Genomic DNA, 8,260 nt, shown 5'->3' with positions numbered 1-8,260 from the left:
TCTCAGTTTCGTAACACAAAGTTGCTCTTCCATCGTGTCCTTTCTGCCACTGAGAGTTGCAGTTCATCACCTGAGCATAGCTTGATCGCCACTACATATCCCTTCACTATGTCAGAGACAGCTCTCTCTGTGGCCATCTGTGCTCCAGCACCATATTAGAGGGTCTTGCGGAGTGTCTCTCAAGCACCTTGGATCTTTGCAGTGCCGCATGGACTAGACAGATTTGTTCCCATCACTGGGACGTGGGTAGAAATGACAAGTGTCACTTTTAGGCCAAAGTGATTAGGAAGTAAATATAAGGGCTGGAGAGATGGGCTGGTGGTTAAGAGTACATACTGCTCTTGCACAGTACCAGAGCTGGGTTCCCAGCACCCACATAAGGTGGCTCACAACTACACGCAACTTCAGTTCCGGGACAACTGACATCATCTTCTGGCTTCTGTGGGCACCCACATGCACATACGGATACTAACACAAAAGACAGGCACACATATGCACATGTATAAGTAAAAGGTAAAAATAAATCATCTTTTAAAAAAGAAATGAATATGTCTCCTCTACGCTCCTGTTCTTTGTCAGCTAACAACAGAGAACACCAAGACTCAAAGAAATGGGAAAATCTCACAGCAGTTGGATTTTGAACCCATGGTCCATGCCCCACTACACAGGATGCTGTCTGTCAAGTGTCTGATTGGAATCAACATGAAGAAGAAAGAAAACTATTCTGCCTGTGCTACTGAGAGTTGGACGATTTGCTTCTCATAGCAGCTTGGTATCACTTTCCCCTCTACCATCAGAAGTCCCCAGGAGGAGAATGGCTGGAAGCAATTACCCTTTGATAGACATTTTATTATTGTTATTATTTACACCCTTCCCATGTATGTGTAGGACTTGGAGGGATGATATTAAGGGGTCCTTGTTGATGAAGAGAGCTATGGAGCTGTTTCTCACATTGGAAGAATGCTTCTGAGGTAGCTGGTGAGAGCGGTCCGTCAGGCGGGCCATGAATCTGGCTGTCAGAAGCAGCTGGCTAGCACGGTAGCTTCCAAGGAGAGACACAGAACCTTGTTTGGAGAAGGCCAGCGGGAGAGGTGAGCTGCCTCTAGGCAAAGACTCAGTGACCATGTTTGCAGGGATGGTGGCCTGTGAATTCATGTTTATCATCTCCTAGGAAGGTCTCACACTGAAGTTCGGATGGTGACTTGGAAAGAAGATGGATAGTAAGAGAAATGGGGCCCATCCAGGAGAAACTTGGGAATACCAGAACCCCAAAGCCCACCTGTGAAAACCTCTCTCATGTCCACACTCCTAACAGATACAGACACAGAGTGGGGAAAGGGCCATAGCCTCATCTTCTTTATATATAACCTCTACTATAAGGAGCACTTCTATGACCTCTTCTCCTTTTGAGGCTGCCCTTCCAGTCTCTTGTGTTCTCATTCTATTTAATGTTTGGTAGTAAAAAGAAATGCCATGGGTGATCAGGCAGAAGATTTGCCTTTGAAGGTGTTGGTTCCCCAGCTTCCAACTTCTAGGATGAGATCCCTGAATCAACTTGTTCCACAGATATTCATAAGCACACTTATTTATTTATTTGTGCGTGTGATTTCTCACTGATGAGCAGTTTTCTGAGGCCTTGCTGTGTAACCAGCACTGTAGTAAGTGCCATTGTTGCATGGAGAAATGACAAGGTCACGATCTGTGTCCTCAAAGAGAAGGACACAGAACAGAGAGATGAGAACAACAGCTTATGATAAAGTGAGTGCCAGCAACCCGTTGACAGTGTGCCAGTGAAGCCTGGAGATCTGGTAGGACCTAGGAGCTGGGGCCCTTGACTCCTTTGGGGACTGTGAAAGATGAAGCCTTTGGCAGCAGATGCTTTGTCTTCAAGGACTAGGGTGGAGCTGATTGGCAGAGTGTTGAAACATGATGGGGAGGGGATGCTAGAGGTCATCTCGAAGCTCCAAAGCACCAGGAACTGGGCTCTGGCTGACTCTAAACAGAGACAACACCTCTTTCCCCGAAGTTGGCCAGAACTACTCTCCAGAGAACAACAGTGATTCTTTGGAGACCAGCTGCACTGCAGTGGTCAGATCGGGCTGTCTCCCCTTCTTGCTTCTTTTACACTCAGCTCAGTGGCCTTGGTTCAAAAGTGCAGGCAGGACTATGGTCAGACCCATCTAGGTCTGCTCTGAGAAACCTCCCTGGTGTCACCGAGAGGAGGTTCACACTGAGTGTCACCAAGAGGAGGTTCACACTGTCACCAAGAGGAGGCTCACACTGGGTGTCACAGAGAGGAGGCTCACACTGAGTGTCACCAAGTGGAGGTTCACACTGAGTGTCACCAAGAAGAGGTTTACACTGAGTGTCACCAAGAGGAGGCTCACACTGAGTGTCACCAAGAGGAGGCTCACACTGGGTGTCACAGAGAGGAGGCTCACACTGGGTGTTCACAGAGAGGAGGCTCACACTGAGTGTCACCAAGAAGAGGCTCACACTGGGTGTCACAGAGAGGAGGCTCACACTGGGTGTCACAGAGAGGAGGCCCACACTGGGTGTCACAGAGAAGAGGCTCACACTGGGTGTCACAGAGAGGAGGCCCACATATCTCTAGTGCTGGAGAATAAATAGGCTGAGTTATGTTTTGGATCTCAGGGTGGGGGTCTCCTTCTGGTCAGCAGGAATCTTCTGGAAGAGGTTTGGGGGCCACTACTCGATATTCTCTTGTTCCTGAAAAAGGCATGAGGAGAACCCATTTCCCACCCCCCAGCAGGAAGGCAAAACAGTCCTCAAACTCCCCCAAAATCTAATTCTGATGGCTTTAGGGGCAGGTAGCCCAGTGGGTTAGCTGAATCTCATAGTTACATACAGGAAGCGCTTCCTCCTTATAGGAAGAGGAGAGAGGAAACCTGAAAATGGATCAGAAGAACAAGGTCCCAACTCCACCCTGTCCTGGGTGGTCTTGAAGTGCTGTTTCCCAATGTCTGAAGCCATTTCTGAGGAGGTACAGCTCAGACAACTGTAGATTAGAGCAGCCTGGCCCTGCAACTGGCCTTCTGAGAATGCTTAGTATCCTCCTTAGTTTGTTTCCAGGACCAGACATTTTAGCACATGTCACCCAAGTATTTGTGCCATAGGGACTTGGATGCCCTTCTGGGGAACTAGCCCAAGACATACTGACCAATATTTGTCATCAAATTCTTTCAGCTCTTCCCTATGTCTGGTCATAGTTTTTGTTTGTTTGTTGTTTTGGACTTCCAGAGTCCTGGAACTCGCTCTGTAGCCCAGGCTGGCCTTAAACTCAGAGATCTGCTTGCCTCTGCCTCCCGAGTGCTGGGATTAAAGGTGTGCACCTCTCCTGCCTGGAATAGCCACAGTTCTTATGTGGGCTGTGACCAAACAGAGCTTCTCAACTGGCTCATCCCTTTGCTGTGAGATGCTCTCTTATCATACTCACTAAATGTCTCTTCTCTAGAGCCTGGCTTGCAACAAGGACTGGCCCTCAAGTTCTGACAAGCATGCTATGTGGGGCTGCTTCTAGAAATAAAAGCTTTATGGAAATAAGACACAGACTTCCTAATGAGGGTTATCAAACTATCTCATTGAGGTTCCGTGGAGCCAGTTCTCTGGATAACAACTCTCTTAACAAGTAAGACACAGGCTTATGAATGAGGGATATCAGATAGGCTCATGGGTGACCAATCTCTTAGGACACTGTTCAGGACAATCTCAGTCGGGATGCTCAAACAGAAATAAATATTTTCTTTTTAAATTACTATTTAAACTTTTTCATTCAGTGTATTTTGATCATAGAGAAAGAATGAGTATTTTCAACATAGATAAAAGAGAGAGTAACCTTGAGAACATCTTTGTTTTGAAAGCTCTTTCATCATTCCAGAGTACCTGAATGAACTGTCCTTCTTGACTCTGGGATCACCTAAGATGAAAAGTTGATTCTCAGGAGCAGAGGGGATTCCAGGTCAGGCCAGTGCAAGCCATTTTTGTCTAAGTTCGTGCTAGCCATCTCCCTGTGTGGTGCCAGCATAGCATCTGCTGTAATAAGGTGCAGTTACTGGCTGGCAGCTCTCCTTATGAACAGCTTTGTACATCACACACCCAGCCAACAGCCCTGGTGCAGGGAGCCCAGCCATCCACATCCAGTTAGCCACTCTGCCTGAGGTTTGAAGGAGATAAAAAGTCCCACACATCTGTAACTCATTGCTGCCTATCAGTAGGTCTTAGCATATTTGCTGGCGAGTCTGGAGCTTTCTTCACTAGACTTAGAGGTATTTAGTCAGTGGTTTCTCAACTAATTCTTTGACCCTTTAATACAGTTCCTCATGTTGTGGTGACCCCCAACCATAAAATTATTTTCATTGCTACTTCAAAACTGTAATTTTGCTACTGCTGTGAATCACAATGTAAATGTCTATGTTTTCAGGTAGTCTTAGGTAACCCCTGTGAAAGGTAGTTTGATCCTCAAAGGGTTGTAACTCACAGGTTGAGAACTGCTGGTTTAGAAGATTTGTTAAACACTCTAGTCTCACCAGGAACACACAGCTCTTAGGATCTGATACTTTTGATGTTGTGTCTTGGTGTTTTGTGACTTTACTTTTAGCAAGTGATTTTTTTTCTAACTCTACCCCCACATCTTGAATACCCTTTTTAGAGAATATTTTCACATTCTGCCCAGAGCCCCATTTCAAGGGTGATTCACCCAGTTCCCAGATGCCAACAACTCCCTGATGTGTCCCTTCCTAGGTGATGTGCTTGGTAGGAAACTACCAGGCCCCAGATTAGGGATCCTCTAAGGGCTCGCTCATGGCCAGTGATGGGCCAATGCAGGACACAGAGGTTGGGAACCTTGGCTTTAGCTGAGATAATTCTCATCCCATCTCCAGAACTTTCTGTAGAACCGGGGATGGTGTCAGTCAGAACCATGTCGATGAGTGTCTCCTCTTCCTCCCGGCCTGCATGGTGGTATCACTGGAAGCACAGAAAACAAAGCTACGTGTGACCCCCTAACAGCACCTGTGCCCTCTGAGATCTCTTGGCACTTTGTGTTCCTTCCTGTGTAAAACAACCAGATTCATATAACCCTGCAGAATAGACTGTTAAACGTTAACAAGCCAGTGAGCAGCTAGAACTGGGGAGGCTGTTAAGTTCAGAACAGCGCCGAGCCTCTCTGTGGGAGAAGCTGGCACCCAGAGAGAACAAAAGGCTGTCTGTGATCAGTGTCTTCCAGGACTGGTCACCTTCCCTTGGCGGACTTTGCTTTTTCTATCCGCTATATGATCAGATGGTATCTTAGGGTTTCTTTTCTTTTTCTTTTTCTTTCTTTTTTTTTTTTAAGACAGGGTTTCTTTTTTGTGTAGCCCTGGCTGTCCTGGAATTATCTCTGTAGACCACACTGGCCTTAAACTCACAGAGATCCACCTGCCTCTGCCTCCTGAGTGCTGGGATTAAAGGTGAGCCCCAACATTGCCCAGCTTAGTTAGAGTTTTTATTGCTGCAATGAAACACCATCACCAAAAAGCAAGTTGATGGGGGGAGGGTGGTTTATTTGGCTTACACTTTCATATTGCTGTTCATCATCGAAGGAAGTCAGGGCAGGCACTCAAACAGGGCAGGAATCTGATGCAGAGGCCATCAAGGGTTGCTGCTTACTGGCTTGTTCTTCATGGCTTGCTCAGTCTGCTTTCTTACAGAACCTGGGACCACCAGCCCAGGGATGGCACTACCCACAATGGGCTGGACCCTCCCCAATAAATCACTAATTAAGAAAATACCTTATCGTTGGATCTCATGGATATTTTTTTTCACTTAACATCCTCCCCATTCAGATAACTCTAGTTTGTGTGTCAAGCTGACATAAGACCAGATGACCATTGATTAGTCTACTGAGACACTCTATGGCTCTCTATAGACCAGCTTCTTTCAACAGTTGACCTTGAATGTGCATCTTTCTTAGTAGTTGGTCAGTCAGAGGGTCTTGGAATTCACATCTCTCTAACAAGAACCAGATGATTCAGCTGGCAAGGCTGTTGGTGTGGGGTCCACAGCTCTAACTGTGTAAGGATGATGAGCTATGGAAGAAGAGCCATTTTATAACAGCACTGGCATTATTACTTGGCTGACTTTAAGGATTCATTAAGCTTCTTTATCTGCTTGGTGAGAAAATATCCATTAAGGAAGAGAGTTCCTAGCCCCACTGAGGCCCCTGTGAACTATGCTAATTCATCCGTGAAAGCGGTCACTTTCCCAGAGGAGTCAGCACAGATGTAAACCAAATAGATCTTGATTCGTGGCAAGATCCCCAAGGCAAGAGAAGGGAGGGAAAGAGGAGCATCTGTCTTTTGGAAAGAGTCTTCCTTAAAGGCTCTTGTCACCTGAGTATGACCTAGAGTGCTGACAGTACCTGAGGCTGAGCCCTGCTGTGCACAAGGGCTCAGGCACCAACCCTCTGGGGATAGGAAGGAGAGCACTCTAGCCTTCTGAGACTTTCGGTGACATCCAGTCATCTGTAAGGGTTGCTCTGCTGGAATCATTCGCCTTTCTCTGGCCTAGTGCCTTGCCACCCAGTGTGTTTTTACTGGACATCACTGAGGTCTGAGAGCCCAGGCGTCAGGGCAGTTAATTCCTAAGAGAGCAGTGTCTGGGATGCCGAAATGAAGCTGCCAGTTCCCATGCTGGCCTCCAGGATGTGACGTAGCCCTGCTGGAAGGCAGGCTTTGCTGGGTCTTACTGAGCCTTGGGTCAGCAATTGTCCTGAATTGTTCTCTGGAACCCTTGGGCACTGCATGGGATCAAGAAGCTCTTCAGGGATCTTCCTCACCGTCTCAAGGCAATTTATCTTTCTTTAAAGTGTCAGGGGCTCTCGGGACTCAGAGGAGCCTTGGGACATCCAGAAGAGCCTCTTCTCCTTGATAATCATAAAACCCTCCTCATTAGTGTTGTCCTAACACCTTAGAGGTTATGAAGGTTACAAGGTATTTTCCAAACACTTAATTGAATCTTTTAGACAGTCCTACTGATGCTGCCTCAAAAACATGGCCTGTGTACGTCTATGTCTCAACCTTCCAGCTACCACCCTAGCCATGGTCATCTCTTACCTGAACCCCACATCAACTGCCAAACATGTTTCTGCTTTTTGGCTCTCAGTCTCACACTTTATGCTCATTTGGGCTGCTGCAACACAATACCTAAGTGATAGGAATTCGTTTCTTGCCATCTGAATCTTGCCTCAATTTAAAATTAACCTCCTTCCTTCTTTCCTTTCTTCCTGGACAAAATGTCTTCATTAGTTTCCCATTGCTCTTACACGAAAACCTGAATCCTTCACCAAGAGAATAACAAGCCCCCTCCTCTTATTTGGATGTAAAATGCTCCTTACAGGCACTGGTGCTGGAACACTTGGTCTCCACTTGGTGACACTGTGTTGGGAGGTTGTAGAGCCTTTGGGAGGTGGAGCCCAGATGGAGGAAGTGGATCTTTGGGGGTGGGCCTTGGGGTTTATAACCGACCCTACTCCCTGTCTTATCTCTGTTTCTTGGTCTACAGAGGTATGGACAAGCAACCTAACACTTCTACCAGCACAGCTTCCAGATGTTTCTCCCTCCAGGCTTCTCCCATGATGGACTATCCTCTCTCTCAACTCATGAGCTCAAATAAACGTTTTCTGTCTTAAATTACATCATCATGCAATGAGAAAAGTACCTAATAGATTAATTATATCAAAGCTTCTGTGTCTTTCTACTTCTGACCACCTTAGGCCTAAAATTTTTTTTATGTGACCCTTGTTTGTAGGTATATAAATGAGATTGCCAACCAAACATTTACTGGTAATAAATCATAAAGAAAATTGTTTTAAGACAAATCTTTGTTATATATATACTTTTACCATTTTATTAAAAATTAGAGCAACTTTGTATATTAATGAGGTGGGTCATAAATCATCCTGGCTGACTATTTGATACAGAGCATTGCCAATGTTTTTCAAAGGGGATTGATACTTTGATCTTATAATTGTCACTGCTGAGAATGGCACTTGCTACAAACATGTAGTGCAATGTGTTTAGGGCGGAAGTATGTTTAGGGCCATTTCAGAAACTATTGGAAAACCTATCTTAATCCCAAACCAAAATTTATTTAATGACTTTTATGAAAATCAAGTGGGCAACTCAAACAGCAATATTTAGAACTAGTTGTTCTAACATATCACAAATCAAAAGACATCCTAGTTTGTTACTTACGTGCTGGG

Source organism: Peromyscus eremicus, chromosome 6, assembly GCF_949786415.1.
Source record: "Peromyscus eremicus chromosome 6, PerEre_H2_v1, whole genome shotgun sequence".
Classification (NCBI taxonomy): domain Eukaryota; kingdom Metazoa; phylum Chordata; class Mammalia; order Rodentia; family Cricetidae; genus Peromyscus; species Peromyscus eremicus.
This window is presented reverse-complemented; position numbering follows the sequence as displayed.